This window comes from Sarcophilus harrisii, chromosome 4 (genome assembly GCF_902635505.1).
Source record: "Sarcophilus harrisii chromosome 4, mSarHar1.11, whole genome shotgun sequence".
Taxonomy (NCBI): Eukaryota; Metazoa; Chordata; class Mammalia; order Dasyuromorphia; family Dasyuridae; genus Sarcophilus; species Sarcophilus harrisii.
The window spans coordinates 166,284,894-166,312,750 of record NC_045429.1 but is presented as its reverse complement, the minus strand read 5'-3'; positions in this window follow the sequence as shown (position 1 = coordinate 166,312,750).

Below are 27,857 nucleotides of genomic sequence, written 5' to 3'. Positions count from 1 at the left end.
GTATGGTTTAGCTCACTAGTAGGTTTTTTTTTTTCCATTAAGGAATTATTCATGCTGGGAAGTCATCTTTGAGACACTTAAATTGATCCTGACATCTCAAGGAATTTGGTAAATGAGAGTGGAAGAAAACTAGAATAGCCTGAATTCCCCCATTGTTGAATAGGAAAAGCTATAGAGTTTTGTTTTTTTTTTAAAGCATAGATAGAATGTAAAAATTAGTCTCCTTTTGTCATTATTGTTCATTCATTTCAGTCGTGTCTAATTTTTCAGGATCCTATTTGGGGTTTTCTTGGCAAAGATACATAAGTGATTTGCCATTTCCTTCTCCAGCTCATTTTACAGATGAGGAAACTGAGATAAACACAGTTAAGTGACTTGCCCAGAGTCACACAGCTAGCAAATATCTGAAGCAAGATTTGAACCCAAGGAGATGATTCTTCCTCACTTCAGAGTAGGCACTCTATCCATTGAACCACCTACCTGTCCTATTCTCTTCCTTAGAAGATCATTTAAAATATGTATGCATATTAAATTGTGATAGCAACAGAAAATAAAAGGATTTATGCCATTGTAGTATGATTTCTCATGTTGTTATCAGAAAATCTGAGTTTGATTTTAAGCTCTGACCCTTATTAGATAGTTAATTAGTTACTTAACCTCTTTGATTTCTAGTTGCTTATATATAAAAGGGGAGAAAAATATATAAAGAGAGAGATGAAATAGGGATAATGATGCTTCCACTACCTTCCTCCTTCACAGAGCTATTGTAAAAAAGTGTCTTACAAACCTAAAGCATTATTTCAGTGTAGAATATGATAACAGTAATTATTTTTGAAAAGCTGACTTGACTGAGCAATTAAAAATATAAATCTTTTTTCAGTTAGAAAACATTCATCATATGATTATTGTGTGTCTGTCAGAGACTGTGCTAAGCACTAGAGATTAAAAAAAAAAAAAAGACAAAACCAGTTTTTGCCCTCAAAGAATTCTCACATGAAAGTTTAGATATTCCTTTAGGGAATAGTTTAGTCATCGTAGTTTCTTTAGCTAGATCAGTAGGGAAAAAAATGTATAAAGTTCTATGTATATATTGTTCAAATGACAGATTATCACTTATTAATTAATAATATCCTTTAAATTATTTATTGGAATAAAATGTCATTATAGTTAATTGTTCAAAGAAATGATGAAAATAATAACTTTGGTTTAATAACAAAAAGAAAAGGCCGATTCATTAACATGAATTTATTTATTAAAAACCTTTTGAGTAATATGAAAGCATTTATTAAATGTTTGAAAATTTTTTTCAATGCATTTTTCATTTGCAAGTTACTCTTTAAAGTATATAAAATAGCTCTTTTAGTAATAATTCAAACTATTCTGGATGTAAACATGGTAGAGTTGATGATCAAATGGAATGTTCTCACGGTGTTGTAAGGCAATTCTCATTCAACCAGACTTCCTTGACCTTGACACTGTCTTTCCCTTCAATAATCTAATACTGTATTTATAATACATAATAAAGTATTAAGAATGAAACTCAGTTTCAACATAATATTTTTGTTAGTCTTTAATGATTATGAAAAAAGCAGTCTTTCAAATGAAGTTTCAAATGAAAAACTTCAAATGAAGTCTTTACACCTTCTTTGCTTTTTTTTTTAATTGTGTCTTTAGATAAGTCACTTATCTAAAGAAGTCAATGAAAAAGCCAATTTCTTTTGAGAAATTAACCCATATTAGTGTATTATACTAGATATTATCATCATTCGCACACTATAAACTGAAGGCTGCAATATCAGTCTCTTTTTGCATATAGATTTAATAATCTTCAAACGTCCAAGTGCCCTCAAGTATCAGTTAAGATTTGGCACATGTGTTGAAACTTGGCATGTCAAAACTCTACAGTATGTGTCCAGTTTGAACAAACTCAGGAAGTAAACAGTTATACTATAGTAACATCATTATCAATCAGGAGACCTGCCAACATTCTGTCCAAAGCAAGGTGAAATAGAATTGTTTTGGTTGAATTTCATAATTATAAGCATTGTCCATTGAGAGAATTTCTATCACACAATGATTTTATAAAAAAGAACATTCTTACTTCTATCTTTACTGAAGGTTCATTGTCTTCAGATTTTCTATGAATTATAAGAGAAACATATCAAAGGAAGATCAACTTTTAACTATTGGCGGTTAAGAATAGGAAGCTCTAGAATATGTTTTAGTCACATAATCCTTATCAGGCATAGTGCTTTCTGGCTATGTACATTCCATTGAATTTTCATTTGTCTGAATTTAATGTGCTTATGTTGGTACCATCAATATTTTCTTTCAAAGCAACTGTGAAAAGCCTGGAGCATTTCAAAATGATGACTCTGAAGAATAGAATAAGCAATGTCTAACATGTTATTATTAAAGTAAATTTTTAAAAATTGAATTTGTCTTATATACCAAGTTCCTATCCAGGGAAGATTTGTAACTTTGCCTAACTTCTAATTAATTTAATTTTGTCATCTAGACCGGAACTAGCTTCTAACTTGTGGGTGACTAGAATGAAACAAAGCAGACTAAAGTCAGGAGAGCCAAGAATCAAACAGAAGTTTAATTTAAAAATGAGGAAAATGCTTGTAAACTAAAGTCTTCCTGAATAGGGGGGCCTACCTTGCTGGGATAAGGGTAAGGCTTATATGAAAACTATAAAGGATCTGGACCACAACATAATCATTCTTAAATTTTGAGTGAACAGTTCCCAGTGCAGACCTGTCCTCAAGTTGATAGTCTCAAGTTTTTAAGGTTGTTAAGCCTTGTGATTGTTCAGTGGGATACAGAACCAGAGATAGCATAGCAGAAAACAGGAGTTTATGTGGTGGGAATAGTGCATTATTTAGTTCTGTTCACTTGATAATTATAAGAAATAGAGATTATGAGCTTGTCAGGAGATAAAATGGATGGCTTTAGGTTGCAGCAAGTTGGCTGCCTCTGGCTCTCAGGTCCCTGGGAAATAGGGGGTGATCCAACAAATCTAAACAGTTATTGTTTACTATGAAAATCATAAATCCCGATTTCAGAAAGGCCTGGAGAGACTTACACAAACTGATGCTGAGTGAAACGAGCAGGGCCAGGAGATCATTATATACTTCAACAACAATACTACATGATGACCAATTCTGATGGACCTGGCCATCTTCAACAATGAGATGAGCCAAATCAGTTCCAATGGAGCAGTAATGAATTGAACCAGTTACACCCAGCGAAAGAACTCTGGGAGATGACTAAGAACCATTACATTGAATTCCCAATCCCTATATTTTTGCCCACCTGCATTTTTGATTTCCTTCACAGGCTAATTGTACAATATTTCAGAGTGCGATTCTTTTTGTATAGCAAAATAACGGTTTGGTCATGTATACTTATTGTGTATCTAATTTATATTTTAATATATTTAACATTTACTGTTCATCCAGCCATCTGGGAGAGAGGGTAGGGGGGAAGGAAGGGAAAAATTGGAATAAGAGGTTTGGCAATTGTCAATGCTGTAAAATTACCCATACATATAACCTGTAAATAAAAGGCTATTAAAAAAAAATCATAGATCCCTATTATCCCACCTGTTCCTGAATAAAGCAATATACTTTTCCAGAGGGCAAAATCATCCAGAGAGCATAAGACTATTGTCACGCCAAGTTCAGGGCACAATATCTTGACAAATTATACTTAATATTCTCTGCTAAAGTCTTCCTCTGATGCCTTTTTGTGGCAGCTTGATCATAAGTTTTCAAAGCCTGTGAAAAAGAAATGCAAGGTCTGGAAAGACCTATACCAGGAAGAAAAAACATCATTAGGAAATGTCTTCTGACTTGGGTGGATTTGCTGGGTCGAATTTGTAGGAAGCACAATAGAAACGCACATTGATAGATTATTATTTGCATGCATTAAAAATGCCCAAATCCATGAAAGGAGAGAACCATTTGAATATTTGAACAAAGAGGTGCCAACTCACTTTCTAAGAAAAAGTTTAAAGTAATTTTGCAGTTAGAATGTGCTTTCTTCTCAAAAAGTGTTCATATTCAAGAATGCTTTTGTTAATGTTTCCTTAACATTTCTTATATTGTTGGAGAAAATTTTACATTTCTTCTCTGAATAGTAAATCCTTCAAAAAATTTAGCAACTACCTCATAATAGTAAGGCCAATTTTTATTTTACATATTTGGTGTTCCAACTTTGTGGCAGAAACCATTGGCACATTACCATAAAGAAAGGTGAAAAAAAAAAAAACAGAGGCTAATATCTCAAAGCTGACATAGGCATAAAGGATTAAGAATATTAGGGTTGCTGCCATAATGACTTACTTTTTGAAATGTTTGTTGTTTATTTTCCCTGTTGGTTTTCCTGAAAAAGACTGATTCTGACTTCTTTCTGAGGCACAGTTTTTAATGGATTTGACAGGGTTTTTCTTTGAGATTACCCAAGTAATGGACCCTCACAGGGTTTAGCAATATAATGTTTTTCTCTTTATCCTCATATTTTCTGAGTTCTCACTACTGTACTAGATAAGACATGTATTTTAGTGTATGGATTTCTCTTCAAGGAGCCCATACTATTTACTCCTTTGTTTTCTAGATTGATTCAATCTTTTTTTTTTCTTCCTAATTTTTTCAGTTATTGTTTATCTACTCATAATCTCATCTTCTACATCTAAACTTTCAATTTTCTTCAAGCCTCATGTCTCAGAAATCCCTTGCTATTTTCCCCAGTGTCACTACATGAATCATCTGTGCTCCTCTTTCTTCTCAGTTCATTTGCTTGTATCATGAAACTGATATTTACTTTTGAACTCTATAGAATCTTTGACTTCTATCTAATTCATTTCATGGCAATCAATCTGTTTGAGAAAAATGCCAAATTGCCTTCAAAAACATCATGTAAGTTTCCCCAACTTTTTGGAAGATAAGAGTTCTTCTTCATTTCTCTTGAAGCCTTAAGATCACTGAGAAAGTTTGGGAGGGAAAGCAGAGGTGAAGAAGGAAGAAGGACAATATTCTAGATAAATGCTTTGTCTTTTCTTTTAGATTTTTCAGGAAATACTGTCAAAGGGAATTTACTAGTAAGAACAGGATTAGAGATCCATCAGGCAAGGTTGAGAAATATTGTCAGGTCACAATCAACTGGTAGATAATCCTTGATACAAATATAGTATCCTTCCTCTGCTGATTCTACCAACCCACATTTGTATTTCCATATTGGTTCTTCTAGAACAAGACTAGGGGAACTTTTTTTTGGCTAAGGGCCATTTGGATATTCATAACATCATTCATGTACCATGCAAAATTATCTACTTAAAGAGCTCAAGCATTGGGAGATTGTTGTATCTAGATTTCAGCTTATCATTGCCTGTAGTTGCCTTGGCAGGATCAGAACAAATGATTTTTCCAGACATTCCCCACTCCTGCCCTAGAAGGTAGTTTGCTACTTCTCAGGAGGTTTTGCTAGTTCTCAGGATTCTAAAGGTAATTCTAAGGGATGAAGGAATTCTAGTATTAGTACTCATCACACCCTATCCAGTGTGTTCCTCTAATATCATTTAACCAGTTAATACTTCTCCCAATCAATCAATCTAAATATAAATTGGATTTTATGAAAACAAAACAAAACACTCTTACTGAGAAGATATGGCAAGAACAGAAGTTATTAAAATATCCTCTCAAACCAGAGTATATTCATCTTTCTGCACATATTTAGCCCGTGGGGAGAATGGTCTCAAACTGAAAGTGGTGGGTATAAAACATTACCCCACCCCATCCTAATCTCTATTCTGCATATACACAATGTCTCTGGGGTGTAGGAACTCAATTCTAAGGCACAGAGGTATTGACACAAATAAAAGGAGAGTATATGTATTGTAGGTATACCTTCTGACCTTAAGAATCCTTTTTTCCCTTTACAGAATCCCCACAAGTTAATTTCTAGTCATACCATAGTCTGGCTGCTAAGCATTTTTCATTCATTTGGAATGTTTTATCTAGTTCTTTGTTTCTCTACCTCTTCATCTTCTGCAACAGATATTGGCACCTAAGCTGTTATTTTCACAGTGGCCTTTTTGTGCAACTAGTTGTTTGTATTTCAATATTAGATGACCATGAAGTGATTTTTTTGGGTATTTTTCCCTTCTTTACAGGAAATTTATATTTAACCAAAAAATACAAATACAACTCAGTAACAAAGCAATTACATCTTTCAGGCACTAGTCATTCTCTTACTACACCATCCTGTAAGAAAAATCAAGGGATTTCTTTCATTTAAAAAGGAAACAATAAGTTAACTTACTAGATAACCTAGTTTCTTCCTCTTGTCATTTGGACCCAAATTAATCCAAATGTGCTTATGTTCAACTTTCCCTGAACCAGCCCACAATACTAAAGTTCCCATGATGGCAGTATCCAGTGCTCACAAGGAAATCATTTGCAATGCCCCCAAATCACTTTTGCTACATTTGTTCTTATTCCATTTTCATGTGATATTTGGATGCAGCTATCCACTAATTCAATAAAGCTTCAGAAAGGATTAATTCCACATTCAGAGCTGGGATGGTGAAGAGCATCCATGAAGTGATTTGTGGCCAACGCCTTTATTTACTTCTCCTAGGAGATCCTCTGTGTCCTTCCATTTAGTTTTTGTCTTCTTGATTTGTTTACAATGAGAATGTCAAGATTAATATGATTCAGTTCCTTCTGTATTATGCGCACTTGTGGATCATTGGACAGGAATCCTACTTTTAGAATACCAGCAGTTAAATTAATGTTTATAGACTGTCTAAAAGCTATATGATTCTTAGCACTCAGTGCTCTTTCCCTCCATCATTGTAGGAGCAGAAGGAGATTGAACAGTTCTTAGGACTTTAAATTTATGGAAATTTTTTTCATTTTATTGAGGTGTGTGTGTGTGTGTGTGTGTGTGTGTGTTTGTATGTGTGTGTGTGTGTTGTGATGGCCAAAGAATAAATAAGTTGTCAATTTACTGGAAGTTCATCTCTATAATGAGCTAGGCCAGTCCTCAGAAAGCAGCCATCATTCATGAATGAAATTTTACTTGAAAACTTTCTGCCATGGTAGACCAAGACTTTTGAGAATCCAGGATTGTATCAATGTCACAATAGGCATCGGAGTAAGAATTTGTTGAAGCACATTATGGTAAAGCAATTATAATAGTTTGAAAGTTTTTTTTTAAACTTAGATTTAAATGATAAAATGTTTGGGAATATAACACTACTATTATGTTCTGCTTATGGTACTGTAACAGTGTTATATTCTAAAATATAATATTCTATATTTTAAAACTAGTATTATTTTCCCATTTTATATTAAAAGTTCTATTCTTTTTATTATTATATTATAAATTCCCATTAATATATTAAAGACAATATGTACGGTTGTAGTCCATTAATTGACTTGTGGGTAAAATAATCTCACTATAAGATATTGTCCTCTGGAGGTAAAATATCATGCTTTGTAACCTTACTTATCATCTCTGCTTTGAACTTTCCTGTTCTCCCACTCCACACCCATCAGTCCAACACAAAGGCACAAACTCATAGCAACAGTATTACCACTGAGTTAGGAAGATCCATGTTACATACTTCCCTAAAAAGAAAGAATCTCTCCCCTTTCAGTTATGCTATTGTCAGTAGCCTCCAACTGACAAAAATTAAAAGTAAAAACAAATTTCTAGGACTTGAAATCTGGGATTTCAAATACAACATTAAAACCAACCCACTATCTGAGTAAATGTTTTCTAGAGTAGTGATTCTCAAAATGTGGTTCAGAGAATTTGGGGGATTTCTGAAACCCTTTCAGAGGGCCTACAAATTAAAAATTGATTTTTATTTCTAATATAGTAAATATCTATAAATATAACCCACATAAACAAAAACTATTTGGATATATCCTCAATATTTTTAGAGTATAAAGAGATATTGAGAACAAAAGTTTTAAAACTACTTCCCCAGTAAGAGATCATCTAACATTAAAAGTTAAACTCTGGTTATGGTAGACTTAAAACATTGCGAAGCATCCTATTCCATATTGACCAGTTCTATGGTTAATTTTGCCAAAATATCAACACCAAATTCCCCTCCCTCTCATCTACTGTTTCTAGTCATGCTCTGTAGACACATGCAGAATGAGTCTTTAAATCTTTCTTATGTTTATCTCCTCTTCCAGTCTTTAAATCTTCCTTATATCTCCTCTAAGTCTTTTCTTCTTCATAATCTTTCTCTTTAGTTCCCTTATCCAGTTCCTGAAGTGTATGAGTCATGGTATACAGTTTGAAAGAATTCAAATAGAGTCTCTTTAGTATATTAAAAAAAAAGTTTATTTAGGCCCTAGCTGATGGACTAGTCTCTAAAAGAGTTTAGAAATTAGAGAAAATTTGGGAGAGTTTTTAGATACTGAAGTTTAGGACTGAGTTAGCACATTAACAGCCTCCATGGGGAGGATAAGGTACAGGTAAGGGAGGAGCCAGGATATCTTTTCATCCAAATAAGGAGACAGGATGTCTTTTATCATTGTATTATCAATCAAACTGAGTGTTTTTGTAGGGGACAAATTAGGAACAATAGATAGAGGTTTTATTACTGGACATTCCTTAGCTAGATTTTCAGTTTTGAGTAGACCCTTGACTCTGACCCATCATTCCTATATAACATTCACTTATAGTAATAAATCTATTGAATGATCTCATGAGGAAAGTGGAGAAAATTTTCCAAAGTTTACAGTAGCCTGGCCCACAAAAATTGGCATCATGTTCCAGGAAACTTATCCCTCCCTCTACCCCCTCCTTCCCTGTAGTAGGTTTGATCAAAATCAAACCACACACAAAAGTTTGGTTTCTCTGACACTGATTTGACAAAAGTAAGATATAATTTTAGAGAACGAAACATTATACAAAATACCACATTGCAGTATGTTCTCTCTAGGAGAAAATAAGAGGGTTAAGTACTTTTAAGCTGAAGAACCTTTTCCTATTCTCCAGTTCAGCTTTCCTTTTATAATTAAGCTATCATTCTCTCTTCTCCTACATTTTTCTTTTCAGCCATGTCCTCTGGTTAGCCATTTTTCCACTGTGCATACCTTTTTCTTTATGCCTTATGAAAGTAATAACTTTTGAGTTTCAAGATGTTCTCTAAAAGAAGCTTATTTCCATAAAGAATATGAAACTGTAGAGATCACAGCAATAGAAGATCACTAAATAATGGTGTGGAACTGAACATGCAATTAATTTAACAAATGTTTAAGACCATGGTATGTACCAGGCGAAAACAAGGCAAAAACAAACAGTTCCAGCTTTCAGCAAGCATGAGTAAACACCATGTACACATATAAATAAAATGAGGGCCCTCTCCTATAGAATGATCAGAGTTGTTCTTCCTGGTTGAGATTAATTAAAGGAGGGAGAAGGGGACAACTTTAGGAAGTATTAGAATCAGATAAACTTTCTATAGGAGTTGAACCTTGAACTCAGTGTTAAAGGAAGCCAGAAATCCCATTGCCATATCAAATGGACAGCTGTGTAAATGATACATTTGAGAGGTAGTGGTAGGAGGTAGGAACACTAATTGAGAGGTTACAGTAATAATTATGGGGGAGAGCTGACAAAAAACTCAAAGTGTAAGAAAGCTGAGCCAAAATTGACTGTTGAAAAAAGGATGGAGCAAAGTGGTCTGTGAACATCCAGGTTATCAATTTACTGAAAAGAAAACTGAGACTTAAAAAGCTCATGACTTTTTCTTAGTTTACACAGATAGTACATGATAAAAGCTCATCATTAAAGACATCTAACCGATGTGACTCTATCATGAGTGGCTTTGACCAAAGAAATATGCTTAGGGATTATATCCAACTGTCTTTCTCCAATCTGTTATTCTTTTTTGCCTGGGAAGTGACACTGTATCTCTTTATCATCAACCACTCTACTTAATTATTGTGTGACTGATTAGTGGTATTTTATTCTTAGTTCCTAGGAGAGTGTTAACAATAAATTGCTCTCAGCAAGCCTTTGTGATAGTTCTTATAGTCCTGCTTGAAGCTGCTCCACTTTAATATAAAAAAAATTATTTAGGTTAAGACTGAAACATGCATAATTTCAAAATTTCCTATGTTCTAGAAACCTCATTGTTCACTTTTCTGTCTCTACATTTGAAAGTTATTATAATAAAGAAAGACATATAAAGAGAAGATATCTGACTTCAGGACATTGAATAAGTCATCTGTGACTAGTTCAAATATCATATCCATATGAGAAGGTCTAAGTTCCACATAACAAATGAATGTTGTCATGCCTGATTTCTGGTCAATGGCTTATATGTAATGTGGCAGCTAGGTAGAAGAGTGATTATATACACGTTTGTTTAAACACATACATATACACATATATGTATATACACATGCAAATGTGTGTATGTATGTGGGTGTGTGTGAGAATCTTTCCTTTTAGAGAATATAGCACATATAAATTATTCTATGGACAGCACTTTCCAAGGGGTGAATACACATACCCACATACATACACAAATATTGATGTGAGAAGATTTTTTTTTTGGCTGAGGCAATTGGGGTTAAGTGACTTGTCCAGGGTCACACAGCTAGGAGGTGTTATGTGTCTGCGTTCAGATTTGAACTCAGGTCCTCCTGACTTCAGGGATGGTGCTCTAACTACTACGCCACCTAACTGCCCCTAATGTGAGAGGATTTTATATGGAATTATATGTGTAGGATCTATACACACATACACACACACATATATATATACACATACATATTTCCTTTGTATGTTTGTGTATGCATTTATATAATATATTTGGAATCATGAAATACATTCAAATCTTTCTTTGGATAGTTACCATTATTTAAATTAAAATTTATTTCCTAACACTTTCAGTTTATACTCTCAACACTAAAATTGTTGAATAAAAAGAATGACTTTTTGTAGCTTTTATCATCTACTGCTTTTTCTCCATCACTATATACATATATATATAAATAAACACATGCATATACATATATGTTTATGTACATACATATACTTATTTATATAATTTCTGTAAAATTTAATCAGCAATGAATGAGAATATATGTTACTAGAAAATCTTGCCAACAGAGTACTTTAAATTGTCTTTGAATTTCATGGGTATAAAACAGTATCTCAAATGTTTTAACTTTGAAATTCTTTCATATTAGACAAGTTTAATAATGTTCCAATGTTCTACTTTATGACTGACTTAGCAATGTGATTATGGGCAAATCACATCATGTCTCTGGATCTCAATTTTTTATTCATCTATAAAATGATGACATGGGACTGTAGGTAACTTTGAAAGTTCCTTCATCCTTTGTAGTTCTATGCATATATAAGCCTAATATAAGCCTTTTTTGATTAATAATATTCCCAAGATTATACCATCAACTTTAACCTGAGTAATCATTTCTTTTTTATTTCAATCTAGACTTATCTAGTAGCAGCCAAAGCCCAGGACCATTAATGGCATTTACCTTTTAAAAGCTGTTGTTTGAGAGTAATAAATCCCATGAACATATATTGATGTTACCCTTTACTTTACTTTCATGCTGCTGGCTATTAATTGATAAGCATCAGGGCAAGCCATTACTTTACTGATTATAAAAGCAAATCAAGCTCCCATTCACCACTTCTCCATAAATAATTTGCCTAACAAGAGGAAAGGGGATATAGATAGTTACCTAAACATAAATTGTACAAGTGGAGACTTCAGCAAAATACATAAAACATGTATCAAATCTACTTTGTATTATAGATATAATATTGAGACTTAAGAGGAAGAATTATTAGCAAAATCTATTTTAATGGTAACTAATTTTTTCATTGGGCTAAAAATGACTTATTCCATAAACAATGTGGCTTTTAGCATTTGATAGAGAATGTTGGCGAGTTTCACTTCTATACTTCTTTGTAGGGATCTAAGTCAACATTTTCATATTACTAAAATTTTAAATAAGATATGATATTTATTTACACAAGCTAGCTCACTCTTCTGATACTTAAACATTTTACAATCAGCTTTCATCCTATCTTTCTAGACTTTCATTCCTATATACTACATTATGGTCGAATAGGACTACTTACTATTGCCTATATGTAACATAAAATTCTCCAGCTTCATCTCTTTGTACAAGTGGTCAATTATGCCTGGAATACTATCTCTCTTTACCTCTGTTTCTGGGAATTTTTAAGTTTCTTGAAAGCTCAGCTCATATAATTTCCTTCACAAGAATCCCTTACTCATCCATTTACTTGTTTGCTCTCCTCTGCTCCCCCAAAACTGCTCTGTATTTGCTTTCTTAATTATTTCCATGTTATATTGCCACCTCACCCCCTAAAAAGAATGGAAACTCTTGAGGGATGAAGATAGGTGCTTCAATGAATGGAGAACTAGTCTGGAAGACTTGAATTCCAATCTCATTTGAGACATATACCTTCTATGTGACCCTTATCAAGTCAGTTAACCTAAATATGCTTCAGTTTCCTCATGTGTAAAGTTGGGATAATATAAATACCTACCTCCCAGAGTCATAATAAGGATCAAATGAGATAATATTTATAAAGCACTTTCTGAACCTTAAAATCCCATATAAATGTTAAATATTTTTATTATTATGAATTTCTAATAATGATCAAAGTATTTAGCATATGATAGCAACTTAACTGTAATAAATATTTGCTGCATTTAGTTGAAAAAGAAAAGAGATTATCCTTTTCAGTAGATTATAGACTTTGTAAACCTTAAAGCTCTATAAATGTGAGTAGCTAAGTAGCAAAATGGGTAGAACACTGGGCCTAGTAGTGTCAGGAAGATTCATCTTTGTGAGTTTAATTCTGGCATCAGACACTTATTATCTGTGTGACTCTGGGCAAGTCACTTAATCCTATTTGCCTCAGTTTCCTCAAATATCAAATGATCTGGAGAAAGAAATGGCAACTCACTGGTATTTCTGCCAAGAAAATCCCAAATGGGGTCATGAAAATTCAGACTGAAATGACTCAACAACAAATTATAAAAGGACCCTTATTTAATGAATGTAGTAATTGTTCTTCCTTGTTTATAGTCAGTAATCTGGGTCCAAGGTTTAGCCATGGGAAAACAAACCAAAAACATAATTATATGGTTAACACAAAAAAATTTCTCTGTAATGACCTGAAAATATCCTGTAGAGAGGGGTCATGTCCAGCAATACTGTTTCTTAAAATAGACATGAGTAACCCATGATTTCATATTTCATCTTTCTTAGGGATTTTTACTCTGCTGAAATCACTTTTGCTTCTAAAAAGACTTCCTAGGGTTGTCTCTACTTTTGACCTCCTGCACTCTTTCCTGCTCTTCTCATTTTCTTTTCTGTAAGAAAAATAGTTCAGAGTCAAGATAAAACAACTGATTCAATAAATCCAGTGAGTCAAATTCTATCTTTAGAGAAGAACAACGGCATTTACATGAAGGGCATTTGGAGAAGGTCTTATACATCTATTAATTTGTAATTGATAAACATAGCCTATTTGTGATTCATGTTTATAGTGTGCTCAACAAACCAGTTTACTTTTTTCTCTTTCCCAGCTGATGATTAGCTTAGTTTTCACTGGGTTTCAGTTGCAAACAGAAAGGAGGAAAAGAGTGAAGAGGGGATGACTATAAAGCTGAATAGATGCATTTTGCTCATCTGGAAGGATAAGGAGGGAGAGATCAGAAAGAAAAAAAGATAGACTTCCAGAGAGGAAATGGAGGACAAAACATGGAGCTAGAAGACCAAGTTCCTGCATGGAACCCACCATATTTTATTTTTTATTTTTTGGAATCCTAATTTCTATCTCTGTATCATAAGAAAAATTATACTAGTTATCTTGCAAGATGGTTCTGATGGAATAATAATAATAATAACAACAAAAACAACAACAATGGTAATAACTAATATTTATATAGCTCTTACTATGTGCCAGGCACTAGACTAAATGCTTTACAAATGTTATCTCATTTGATTTTCACAACAACCCTGGAAGGTAAGTGCTATTATTATTTCCATTTTATGATTAAGGAAATTGAAGGAGACAGAGTTTGAGTGGCTTGTTCAAAGTAAGACAGCTAATAAGAGTCTAAGACTGGATTTTAACTCAGATCTTTCTCATTCCAGATATCTATCTTCTTAGAGACTACCTAAACTCCAGAATTTTATAAACTAAAAATATTTCAATCCCTATAAGATCTATGATTTTTCTCTATGTGAGCTATTTTTCCACCAGTGCACATCACAACCCGCCTTTTATTAGTAGATATTCAGAAATGTTATGGCTTAAAAAGTCACTTGCTTCAATAAATCTATTAATGAGCCATTCAAATTCAATGAGGCTGGCCCTTTGAGAAGTCATTAACGTGAAGCTTTTTCAGCTCACTAAGACCTGCCAAAGACTTCTATTGGCAATTTTCTTTTCCTTTTTTTTTTTCTTTGAATTCTTTTTTATTTAAAACTTAAACGCAAAATAGAAAAAGAATTGCCATGTGCACAGCACAACAAAAGAGAAGATTCAGAATATAAAGTAATAAATTTCCATTTCAAGAAAGTTTATATAATAAATACTAGTTGTATTTAGAGAAATCCATCTTTTCTTTGCTTCCTTGTACATTTTTTTTTGTTCTCTGCTGTGTACTTTTTACTTTATTCTTTTTTTTCCCTCCTCCCTACCTTCCTTCCCCCACCAAAGGCTACAATTAAACATGGAAACATGTACACACATGCATACATACATACATATATATACATACATATGTATACATATATACATAGATATCTATAATCATACATATTTATACACATATACATTCATATACATCTAAGTAAAATTATACTATGCTTGTTTGTTCTCAGTTTCTCTGAAGGTGTAGTCATCTTCCTTTATGTCCAAATGTTTCTATATGTTTTTCCAAATCTACCAGCTCATCATTTCTTATATCACAGCACTATTCTAATCTTATCCTGTCTAGCATTTTAAATAGTCTAAAATAATATTGATTAATATGACTGACAATGTGATTCTATTTTTCTCTTTTGATTAAATCTATTTTAGCTTTAACTTTTTCTGAAATCATAATTACTACTCTGCCTTTTTTCCCCAATTATGTCTAGTCCTGATCTTTATTATGAGGTTTATTTGCATCTCTTCTTTTCTATTCCTCTTGATTCCTCTGCTTTATTTCTACCCAATACCAAGCCCACATATTACTTAACCTATCCTACCTCCAAAGATCCTGCCCTCATTCTCTCTCCCCACCCTTATTAGCCTGTAATCTACACATTTCATCATATTATTGAGAATCTACATGCCTTTCTATACCCTACCTATATCCTATTCATCATCCTTTTATTTCTTTATGAATTGATCTAATACGAGTAATGTTCCTCTAAAATCCCTCCTTTATCCTCTCCCCTCTTCCCATCCCCTTACCCTCTTATTTCTTTCTGAAGTTAGGAGACTTTTACACACACACACACACACATACCTATATATGCACATGTGTATACACACACACACACACACATATATATATATATGTGTATATATATATTCCTTCTTTAACTCATTCCTAATGAGAGTAGGTTTTGGCAGCCATCTTGATTGAGAGCTCAAAGTATATGAGCCCTTTGATCTCAGAGGCGAGATGAACATGGTGGGAGAATCATAGAGTGTAAAAATAACTCCAGTTTATTATCTGCATAATCTTGTTGATATACATTTTTGCAAGTGTGATCAGCATGTGAACACTAGGCAATCCCCAATTACCATTCAGAGAAGCAGCTCATAGGCTTTGTGTATACCTGGTATCTGCCAATGGGAGGAGAGCCAATCCAGCCATCTAGCAAACCACTCACAGGCAAGAGACCCTGTCAAGGTATCCTTGCTTACAGGCAACTATGCTGTTACCCTCAGACCAAACCTATTCCCATGGTCACAAATCACTGCTCCTTGCTCAACAAGAGTGTTTTTGCAACATGGCAGAAAATTTATTGTGCACCAAAGGACAAGATGGTCTCTGTACTACCTCTCAGTAGAGTTGCCATATCCTATCAATTCTCCCTTTTTATCTTTTAGATAAAAAGTCTTTTGAGCTGCAACCTCTGAAAGGTGGTGGAGAAAGATCTATAAAGACATCCTAATATTGCAGGACAACAACAAAGTAATAACAACATAACAACACACAGGGCAATCCATGATAATAATTTTAACCATGAAGAGATACTGTGAAACCAATTTATGATTTTTTTTTCAGCAGTTTTGTCTGGATTCAAATCTTTATGAGAAACTTTCTCTATGTCAGATACTAGTTTATATTAACTTTCTATGTCTCGTTCAGTTGTGTTATTGAGAAATAAGCTATTGCCTCTTGATACTGTCCTAATCATAATTTTGTCCTGTATGATTATATTAAAGGGTTACACAAACCTTTGTATAACTGTAGTCACATTGTAATTGAGTCACAATGTAATTCAATAACTCTACTTCTGCTCCTATTTCCAATGATATTTCTCTGAAATCTTTTATCATCTGATACAATTATTCATCTATCTTAGCCTGTTGGGCAAAACTCATTGAGACATTTCTAACTAGTTCTTCTATATATCTAGCTTGTATTATACTGTTTTATACATTAGATATGGACATTGCAAAAAAGACTGATGAACTATAAGTAAAATTAATAGTAATATATAATATGATACAACTGATACATCTCTTTTTCCTAATGGGACTAAGGTTTATTTCCTTCTTTTCTATTATGATATTGAATGTATGATCAGTATTAATACTATACCATTTCTCACTTTTGACAGGAAGCATTGATATATGAGCTCTTGTGATAAGGAACAGTCTGATTTTCAATTTCATTCTCTAAACAATCACTGACTGTATAATTCGAACAAGTAACATTGTAAAAATTTAATGTTTCTTTGGTAACAGAGTCTCCTCACATGAATGCACATTTCCCTCCCAGACATGCTTTAATGTAAAATTGATATCCAATTCTTGTGCCATTTGTCTAAGAACCAGGGCCCAAGATGTTTTTCCATGTATTAAACTGCCAGCCCAATTCTTGATTGACAAGAATGTGTCCCATGGAGGCTTTTGCTTTCTAAGGGGCCAACCTAATGATCCCTTTATGTAGACACACCACTGCAACCCTCCCGCGTGGATGAGAATATCACTATGACAGGCGTCCCCTACATGCCCAGCTGTCACATGATAACCCATTCCCCAGTGAGACAATCCTAGGCCATGGTGAGTCCTTCATCACACCCACCTTTTGGTCTCTCTTGCCAATCCTGATTGTATGTAACACAAACCCTTATATATAGAAAGCATTTTGCTAGTGGTCTTGGAGGCACATTTCCTCCTTTTTGAGAATTATATGTTGGTATTGAGAAAGCAAATTTATCCCTGTCCTCAGGGTAAAGGGGAATAGAGTAAAAGCAATCTGTAATATCTATTATTCATAAGGGCCATTCCCTGGGAATCAATTTTGGGGATGGCAAACCTTCCTGTAAAGAATCTTTTCTTACTTCTTTTCCTCTTCTGCTTTATGGATAACTCTGAGATATCTGGTGGGAATCTACTGCTGAAGGTTTTCTCCTATGGAGATACAAGCATATTTTGGCCCCCACATTAGAACCCTGTAGGGTCCCTCCCATCCTTCAGAACTCTTTTTCATTACCATGGTCTTGTTCTGAGGGGGCCTTCTTAATGAAGATGGGGTGATATGTTTTAGTGATCGTCTATTTTCACCAGAGAGTATTTCATAACTGGACTTAAATCATTTAAATCAAATTTTAAGTAATTTATTGTGTACACTGCTTTTTCTATGTATTTCTGAGTGATCCTACCTCCTCCCTCTTTTTTGTTTTTTGAGAAATCTCTTCAGTATCTGATTATTTCTTTCTATTATGGCCTGTCCTTTGGGATTGTAAGGAATCCCCAAAATATGATTTATAGAGAATTCCTGTAGGAACTGTTTTAATATTTTTCAGGTATATGAGGGTTTATTATCAGTCTTGATGGTGTGTGGGATACCCATAGAGGCAAAACAGTGAAATAAGTGATTTATTACATATGAAGCAACTTTCCGTCTTTGAGAGGATGCAGCTACAGAGCCTAAATAAGCTCTGTTAACTATAACATGAATGCATGTTTTATCCATATGTGTAAAATCCATTTTCCATATATCATTTGGCCTGTCACTTCTGGGGTTAGTCCCCAGCTCTACAGGTCTTTGAGAATTGTATATTGGTACTTACAAAGCAAATTTATCCCTGTCCTCAGGATGAAGGGGAATAGAGTAAAAGCAATCCTTAATATCTATTATCCATAAGGGCCATTTCCTAGGGATCATGTTTGGGGATGACAAATGTGTCTTTAAAGAACCCATGTCTTCCAGGACTGAGTTAATTGCCTCAAATTTGTTAACATTCTCCATTCACCACATTTTTTCTTTATAACAAATACAAGGGAGTTCCATGGGCTGTTAGTTTCCTCAATGTGATCTAACTCTAATTTTTCTTGTACTAATTGATGTAAAGTAACTGTATTTTTCTTTAGTCAGGGGCCATTGCTCCACATTACTGGTGTATCAGTAGTCCAAGTCATTTTTGGAGTGGTGGAAGCTACAGCAGCAACGACCCTTTATAAAAATCTCTGGTGATTTTTTTTTCATCCCTAATTGGTGTAAAATATTTCTATGCCATAAGTTAATATGTAAGCCATCTAATATTAAGGGTGAAATAGTTCCTATCTTTCCATCTTTTTGCCAATTTACCAGTTCAGGAGATATCAAAGCCTTCTTACTGCCTCCTACCCCTGGCACTAAGTTGCTCAAAGTGTAAGTCCATTTTGCTCCTGAAGCAACCTGAGTGGCAGTCAACCGAGTCTGTTCTAAAAATTCTGTCATCCATATTTCATTCTTAGACTTTACATCAAAGCTGTAAATCCAGATAGATACAAGAGTAGGGCAGGGCCAAAGGTGGTGGAGGTGGGGAGGCCATTCATTACTGTATTACTGTCCTCCTTAGGCTCAGGAGAGGGACATCTACTGCTAAGAAACTGGACTTTCTGTGCTCCAACCATAAATTTCCTGACCTCTTTTTCTGGTTCTGATTTCAGACTTTGTTTAATGAGATTATTTTGTATTTCTCCTGGGCATTGCTTATCATAAGTGGTGAGATGTTCACTGAAAACAATCCATCTCTCACAATTATAACAGACTTCCTCAGGTAACAATGGAGAAACTTTATAAGCAATGTCCAGGAATTTCCTAATATCTCCTAATTAAACTGTGCATTCCTGCTCTTTTACATATTTATATATAATCCTGACATATGCTTCCCTGTTTGAAGGGAGTAGGGTGACAATTTTCTGCCCCATTAGGTTACTTAACTGTCTCCACCACACTCTTCCTGTTCTGGAAATAGTGTAGCTTGGTGGGCTCTCCCTGTGGAGTCCTCTTGGAGGTTGTCTTGATCACATACCTGTGCTTGACCATGTGATCATTCTGGCACCTTTCATTTCAAGTCCCTGTTCCTCAGGTGCCAGTTGTTGCAGCCAGATTGATTGAGAACTCAAAGTGTGTGAGCCCTTTGATCTCAGCGGTGAAATGAATAAGCCGAAGACTCAGAGAGTGTAAAAAGAGCTCCAGTTTATTATGTCACTCAGCCTTGTTGATATACATTTTTGCAAGCATGATCAGTGTATGAACAATAAGCAATCCCCAATCACCATTCAGAAAATCAGCTCATGGGCTTTGCATAGGCATAGTATCTGCCAATGGGAGAAGAGTGAATCCAGCCATCTAGCAACCCACTCATAGGTGAGAGGCCTTGTCAAGGCATCCCTGCTTATGTGCAATTACACTGTGACCCTCAGACTGAACTTGTTCCCATGGTCACAAATTACTGCTCCTTGCTCAACAAGGGCGTTTCTGCAAAGTGGCAGAAAACTTATTGTGCACCAAAGGTTGAGGTGACCTCTGTACTCCCTCTTGATAGGTTCCTATACCCTAGCAAGTAGGGTTCCAGAACTACTAGTCCTCCTTCCCCATCTAATTCTTGGGTGTTTTCTGCATGGTTTTGCTTTTTGGGAATTACATTATACTCAGCTCTCCTCCATCTTTCTTTTAAATTACCTAATTACTAATGATAATCTTAAACATATGATTTCTATTTCTACATATAAAACATAAAATTTTTGTCCTTGAGTTGAGTTCTTTGTAATTTATCTTTGATGTTTAACTTATATTTCTCTTAGATCTTATATGTCATATTTTCTATTGAGTTTAGATTTTTTTTGCAACAAAATCCTGAAAGTCTGACAGTTTGTTAAATGTTCATTTTTGTTCACAATTATGCTTTACTTTGTTGGGTATGTTATTTTTGTCCATAACTCCAATTCTTTGTTCTTTGATGTGTTCTAAGACCTGTGATCTTTTAAAGTGGCTGCTGCTAGATCTTATGTGATTTAATTGTGGCTCTGCAATATTTGATTTTTTTTCCTTGTTGTTTGTAATGTCTTCTCCTTGATCTGGAGTTTTTGAAATTTGGCTATGATATTTCTGTAAGTTTTCCTCATAGAATCTCTTTCAGGTGGTTATTGATCGATTTTTTCTGTTTCTACTTTTACTTCTACTTTCTATTCTTGTTCTAACATTTAAGAATAATTTTCTTTAATTAGTTCTTTTATTATTGTATCAAGATTCTGTTTTTCACATAGCTTTCAAATGGTCCTATTATATTTTTTCTTCTTGATTTGTTCTCCAAATTCTTTTTTTTAATGAAATATCTCACATTCTCTTCAATTTTTTCATTCTTTATATTTTATTTTGTTATTTCTTAGGCCCCTATAATTTCACTGGCTTTGCCTTTACCAATTCCAATTTTCAAGAAGTCATTTTCTTTTGTAAGATTCTGCACCTCCTTTTCTAGTTGGTGGATGTTCTTTTCATAACCTCATTTTTCTTTGATTGTTCTTAATTTTTAAAAACAAAATTTTTTAATCACTCTCATTTTATTTTTAAAGTAATTTTTAAATTCTTTTTAGACAGGTGACCATACAATTTTGCTCTTTGGGGCAGGACAGGCTTTTAAAAAAGTTTTTCAGTAAGTTCATCTTCTCTGTTTCTACAGTAACTTTTTTTGGTTGGGTTCTTTCCACTTTACTGCTCATTAAAAAAAATTATAGGTACTTATTAGTGTAATCACCTCTAAGCCTGGAGAGGATGATCCTCTGGCCTAAAGTCTTCCTTCAGTCCTCCCCTCTGATCTGGAACTGAAACCAAGAACTCCAACTTCTTCTAAGTGCTAGCAACCAACAGCATCCTTGCCCCTGCTTCTTCTCTCACTGGGCACATGTTGGTTCCTTCTTGCTCAGGACTCCTTAATGTTGTCTGTTAGACTTACCATGCTGTTTGGGAAGAGAAAGTTCTTGTTACTTGAATTGGGGGTGTCTTCCAACCTAGCTAGTCAGAGGGCTTGCCCCTTGTTACAGCAAAGCTAGCCTGAAGGGATTTGCATTTTGCATGGGTCAAACTTCAATTCATATATATATTTTTTAAAATCTTCCCAAATTGTTCCAGGAGGACCACTGTTCAGCTCCCAAAAACTTGTTTGTTTTTTACTGTTTTGCAGTAATCCTGATGTACTATTTTATCTTATTTGTGGGGGAGATCTGGAGAGCTTAGAATTTTCTTACCTAGTCTGCCACTTGCCCAGAATGCTCTCAGGCAAAGTTTTCAAGACCTTGGGGTTATTTCCATGCCACTATTAAAGGCTATGGAAAATATACTCTTAACTTCCTGAAAAATTATATAAATATGATACCTACTCAAAGAGGAGGTGCTAATAGTCAGATATAGAGAAGAGACACAGGAAGATTCATATATCACCTCAAGTACTTTCCAACTCTAAATCTGTGGTCTAATGATTAAATTGTCCCTACAAATTTACATGTTGATTAAAAAATTTCACTGGCCACAGGAGGAACTAATGTACCTCATTTATGCCTTAATATGAATTACTTTAATCAGGTAATTTTGACTCAAGATTTTGGAATCTGATTGAGGTAAATAAAGGAATGGAAATTTCTTTAGAAGGGAAAGCACATGTAAGTATTGTTGGAGATTTTGAATTGTGAGAAATGAGTTAGCATAAATGTCCTGATGTTCTGGGAGACACTAGGAAAAGGTTCTGAAAAGAAAAAGGAAAGATAGGTATAAAAAAGGTAAACTTTGAAACTGGTGGTGTCTAGTAGTAGACTCTACTAGATTTGGCACTATAAGTTGTTGCCATAGGTTGACTTAGCATTTAAAGTGAGCTTGAAACTAGCTTCAATCAATCAGTTTACATAAATTCATTAAGTATATTTATGTACTAACTGGTTTTTTAACCTTAGTTTTGCTCAGTTCAAAGCAATATCTCTAGTTTTGCTTAGATCAGGCCAGTATCTTGGGGTTCAGCCCAGTATTACACAATGCAATTTCCCTACTTTTGTAAGGAAAAATAGAGCAAAAAGGAAAAACAAAAACAAAAAAGGAGATTAGGGGGGCACATGCTCTCTTACTCTCTCACCTTTTGCCTTTCTTTCTTTAAAAAAATTAATAATAACAACTAACATGTAGCATTTTTTCTTATGAGTTTTATAACTCATGAATTCTACTGCTCCCATCCAATTGATTAAATTAAAAAAAAATTTTTTTTAATTAAAAAAAATTTCTAGATTAAAAAAATCCTCATTACAAACACATATAGATAACAAAGCAAATTTGCACATGGGCATACTTGAAAATGTTTAACACTTCTGAATTTTAATTTCATTACCTCTCTGGTAGGAAGTAAGTAGTATGTTTCATCTTCAGGTTTTTGGACTCTGTGTTTTATCATTTTGTTACTCAGATTCTTTCACAGTTGTCTTATTTATAATGTTGTAATCATTATACAAATATTTCTAGTTTTGTGTTGCATCACTTCTTATGGTAAAATATCCTATTATATTCATATAAAATAATTTGATTCACCATTCTCTAATAAATGAATATCTCCCACCCCACCCTATCTTACCCTACCTCTATCCCTTTTCTGATATTAAGATTTCAATAATGGCTGCTAAGAGATACTATTAATATTTTGCATGTATCAGACCTTTTCCTATTTTCTTGATCTCTTTGTGGTGGCATAGGCCCCGTAATAATACTGGTGGGTGAAACGGCATATAAAGTTTATTAATTTTTTGATTAAAGTTTAATATTGCTTTTCAGAATAACTGGACCAGTTCTCAGAGCCACAAAAAGTGCACTAATATTCCTGTTTCCCCATAGTCACGCCAAAATTTGTCATTTTTCTCTTTTGTCATTGTTGCCAATTTAATAAGTATGAAGGAGAACCTCAAAGTTGTTTTAATTTGTATTTCACTAATTGTTAGTGATTTAGAGCACTTTTTCATATTGTTTTTATAGCATTCATCTCTTTCTTTGAAAACTACCTGTTCATATACTTTGCCCAGTTATTTTCTAGAGAATTTCTCAAGTCTTATAAACTGGAATCAATGCCTTTATATAGTACTTTACACATATTATCTCATTTGATCTTCAAGACAATCCTGTGAAGTAGGTTCTATTGTTATCCCTATTTACAGAGGAGAAAACTGAGACTGAAAGGTTAATTAAGTGACTTGTCTAGTGTCACATAGCAGCTCCACTCTGACAAAAAATTTGAATTCAGACCTTCCTAACTAATTCCAACCCTCTATCTACTATATCATTATCTAGTTGTCTAAATAGAGTAGCATTTTCCTATAGCCTTTCTTATGACATGGATCCCCTTAAGTCCTCTGATGAGCTTCTATACCCCATCTCAGAATAGTATTTTATAATTCATAAAATACATAGGGGCAGCTAAATAGTGCAGTTGATAGAGCACTGGCCCTGTAGTCAGAAGAGCCTCAGAAATTTAACACTTACTGGCTGTATAACTTTAGGGCAAGTCACTTAATCCTGATTGCCTTGCCAAAAATAAAACAGTAGGTTTACAAAGGAATCAATCATATTAAAGTTTTCTAAATGTTAAAAAAAAAACCAAGTTCCAAGACCCCACTTCAGGAATTTATGCCCTTTGTACAGAACCTATAGAATATATTCTTCTGATGGATCTATCTGCTAAATGTTTTTAATGAAATTAATTAGTTCTTATTATGAGTTGGATTGCATTTGGTTTTGTCATCCTACAGGACCCCTTCTCCTTAGAGAATACTAATCAAATTATTTCATGTGAATATAATAGGATATTTTGCCATAAGAAATGACAAAATGGATGATTTCAGAATTAATTGGCATAGTCTTCAAGGAAGTATGAGGAGTGCTAAACTAAAGAATTAGCTGAGGTTGGCAAGAAAATATAAGAATTATTTTCTCATTTTAGCTACATAAGGAGGAAGAAGAGCACAGAATAAGGGATAGGTCCACTGCTTTAATTGTGTGAAGTAAAGATTAAACAATAATGAAGAAAATGGAAAACTACTGAAGTTTTATTCAGACAAGAGAAAGATGTTTGGACTTAAAAGGGCAAAACCTCAAAAGGGTTCATATCCAAGATATCCCAGATAAATTTGAAGATACTTAAAGAATACTTAGCTACCCTGAATGAGTTTGTCACCAGCCTCAAATGAATTTTATCACAGAGAATACTATGGTAACTCCTGATTTTTACAAAAAAGAGAAGAGAATGGAATCTGCATAATATAAACCAGTGAATTTGACTTGAAATCATGACAAAATTCTAGAATGTATTATTAAAGGGAGAGTAAAAGTATTAATCACAAAGTTCTCCCATGGCTTAAAAATAGATCAGGCCAGGCAAACCTTTGTCTAATAATAATAAACTTTGAACTGATTGATCAGGAGAATGCTATAGATTTAATTTGGAAAGATTTTAAATCAGCACTTTCCAAAGTCTCACACGTTCTTCTTGTGAGACACGTAAGCTAGATAGTAAGTAAGCTGAGATGTCAAAAGGCCATATGGAAAGAATATTTTAATGATATGGTTTTAATGTGGCATCAGGTCTTTAATATATTGCCCCAGGGATCTGAGATTAGTCCTGTGCTAGTTCATATTTTTATTAATGATATAGATAAAAGCATAAATATAACCCTTGTCAAATTTAAAGATGACAATCAGAATCAAAAAATATTTTTGGAAGTCTAGAGTTTTAGGTTGAATTTAATGTAATAAAATTAATTGAGTATAAATGTGAAGTCTTGTACTTGGGTCCAAAAAAATTTTTATAGGGATAAGATAGAGTAAACTTTGATCTATAGCAGCAATTCAATTGAAAATAAAATTTGGACTTTTCATATATTGTAAGATCAATATGGATTAAAAGTATGATTTGGCAGTCATAAAGAGTAATGTGAAATTATATACTATATCAAAGAAAGCAGTATTGTTTTCCTGTATTTGGTACTAGTCAGACTCCATCTGGAGCATAAGGTTCATTTCTAGATGCTACATTTTAAGAAGGACACAGATGTTCAGATGTTCAGATAAGAACAACTATTATTGTGAAGGTTCTTGATATGGAAACAGATTGAAGAACTGGGTGCATTTACTTTGGAGAAGACAAAACTTGCTGTCTGCAAATATATGAAGATCTATCATGTAGTAGAAGGATCACATTTGTACTATCTGATCCCTGAGGAACAGTGGATAGAGGTTACAAAGAGGCCAATTTAGATTTGACATAAGAAAAAAATCCTAACAATCAGAACCTTGCAAAAGTGTTTCCTCAGAAAACAGTGGGTACACTTTTAGAGGTCTTCAAAGGCTCATAGACTACTTGTTGAAAGTTCTATAGAGGGAATTTTTGTTCAGGTGTAATTTGGACCAAGTAGTCTCTGACGATCACTCCATGTGCCTAAAATTGTTATTTTGAATAATTTGTACTAATTTATGATTATTGAGGAAAGTTGGCTCTTGTAAGTGTCTTCAAATGAACCTTTTATCAAGGTAATTAATATCTATTTTATTTTTGTATTGATAATTTTACATTTTTTCCCAAAAGGAAAAGAGTTTATAGGATTTTGGATTTAGAATTAGAAGAGAACTTAATTTTAATCTAATCTAAATTCATATCTATCTATATCTATCTATCTATACCACACATACGTAGTATACATATATATATATGTATTGCATATATATATATATAGTATATATAGTATAGATATACATGTGTATATCTATATCTATCTATCTAGTAACTGGAGTCATCAATTGAGGTTCATAAGAAGCTATTAATTGAAGTCCATATATGCAGATGGAGAAGAGAGAACAGATGTGGAAATGACAATTTGCTAGGAAATTATCTTTGGCAAAGTATACTAGATCAACAAATTATAGGAAGGTTCTTGTGGGACAAGGAACTCCTGTCAGAGACGGAGAAAGAGAGAAAGAGGAGAAAGATGGAGAGAGATATAAAAACATAGAAGATATAAGAGGCAGAAATACAGAAAAAGAGAGACCGAAACACAAAGATAACAGACAAAGACAGAAAGAGTAAGCAAATAAATCCCTCTGAGCTTATTCTCAAATACTGCAGAGAATGAGGGAGAGCAAGAGCTCTCAGATTAACCTCTAGGTTTACCAACTGGGATCAAGTGTTTTTCAGTTTTTCATTCTCCTCTAAACTATAATGAAAATCAATATGACTGTTGGTTCCTCTTCCCAAAACATAATGAATTAGATAATGTGTCTAAGTAATTTTTTCTTCCTGGCCCAATCATCTGACCTTACAAATATTCCCACCATTTGATCAACTTTTAAGCCCTTCACAATTCTCCTGACATTGGGTATTAGATCTCAATTTAGTATCATAGAATTTCAGAATTGAAAAAGATTTAAGCATTCATCTTACCAAGCCCTAAATTAATAAGAATCTTCTCTATGAAATCCCTTGAAGTGATCATTGCTTGAAGATCCCCAATTGATATGGTAAAAGAGTAACTTGAAACCTTCTATTGCATTTTAAGAAAACTGCAATTTCTAGAAAAGTTTTCTTCCTATTAAGTTGAAATTTGTCTCTCTGCCCTTCCAATCATTACTTCTATCATTGTGGGAAGAAAAACTATCAGCTATTCAAAGATTAAGCTGTTCTGTAAAAATAATGATACAGGTATCTGCAAAGACATAAAATACAAATTCATTTATGTTTTTTTTTAATTCTGGTAAGACTTGCTTCCTCTAATTGTCAGTTTTGTAGGATGTCTTATATTGGAAAGTTTATTTGCTGGCATTTTGTTCTTTTAAGCTAGGAGCTCATCAGCAAGGATAAATCTACCCTCTCAAGGGAGAAAAAGCATACAATCTTTTTTTTTTAAATTAATAAACATTTTATCAAACTGTGCATACCCTTTGATCCAGAAGTGTTACTACTGGGCTTATATCCCAAAGAGATTATAAAGAAGGGAAAGGGACCTGTATGTGCACGAATGTTTGTGGCAGCCCTTTTTGTAGTAGCTAGAAACTGGAAACTGAATGGATGCCCATCAGTTGGAGAATGGCTGAATAAATTGTGGTATATGAATATTATGGAATATTACTGTTCTGTAAGAAATGACCAACAGGATGATTTCAGAAAGGCCTGGAGAGACTTACACGAACTGATGCTGAGTGAAATGAGTAGGACCAGGAGATCATTATATACTTCAACAACAATACTATATGATGACTAGTTCTGATGGACCTGGCCATCCTCAGCAAC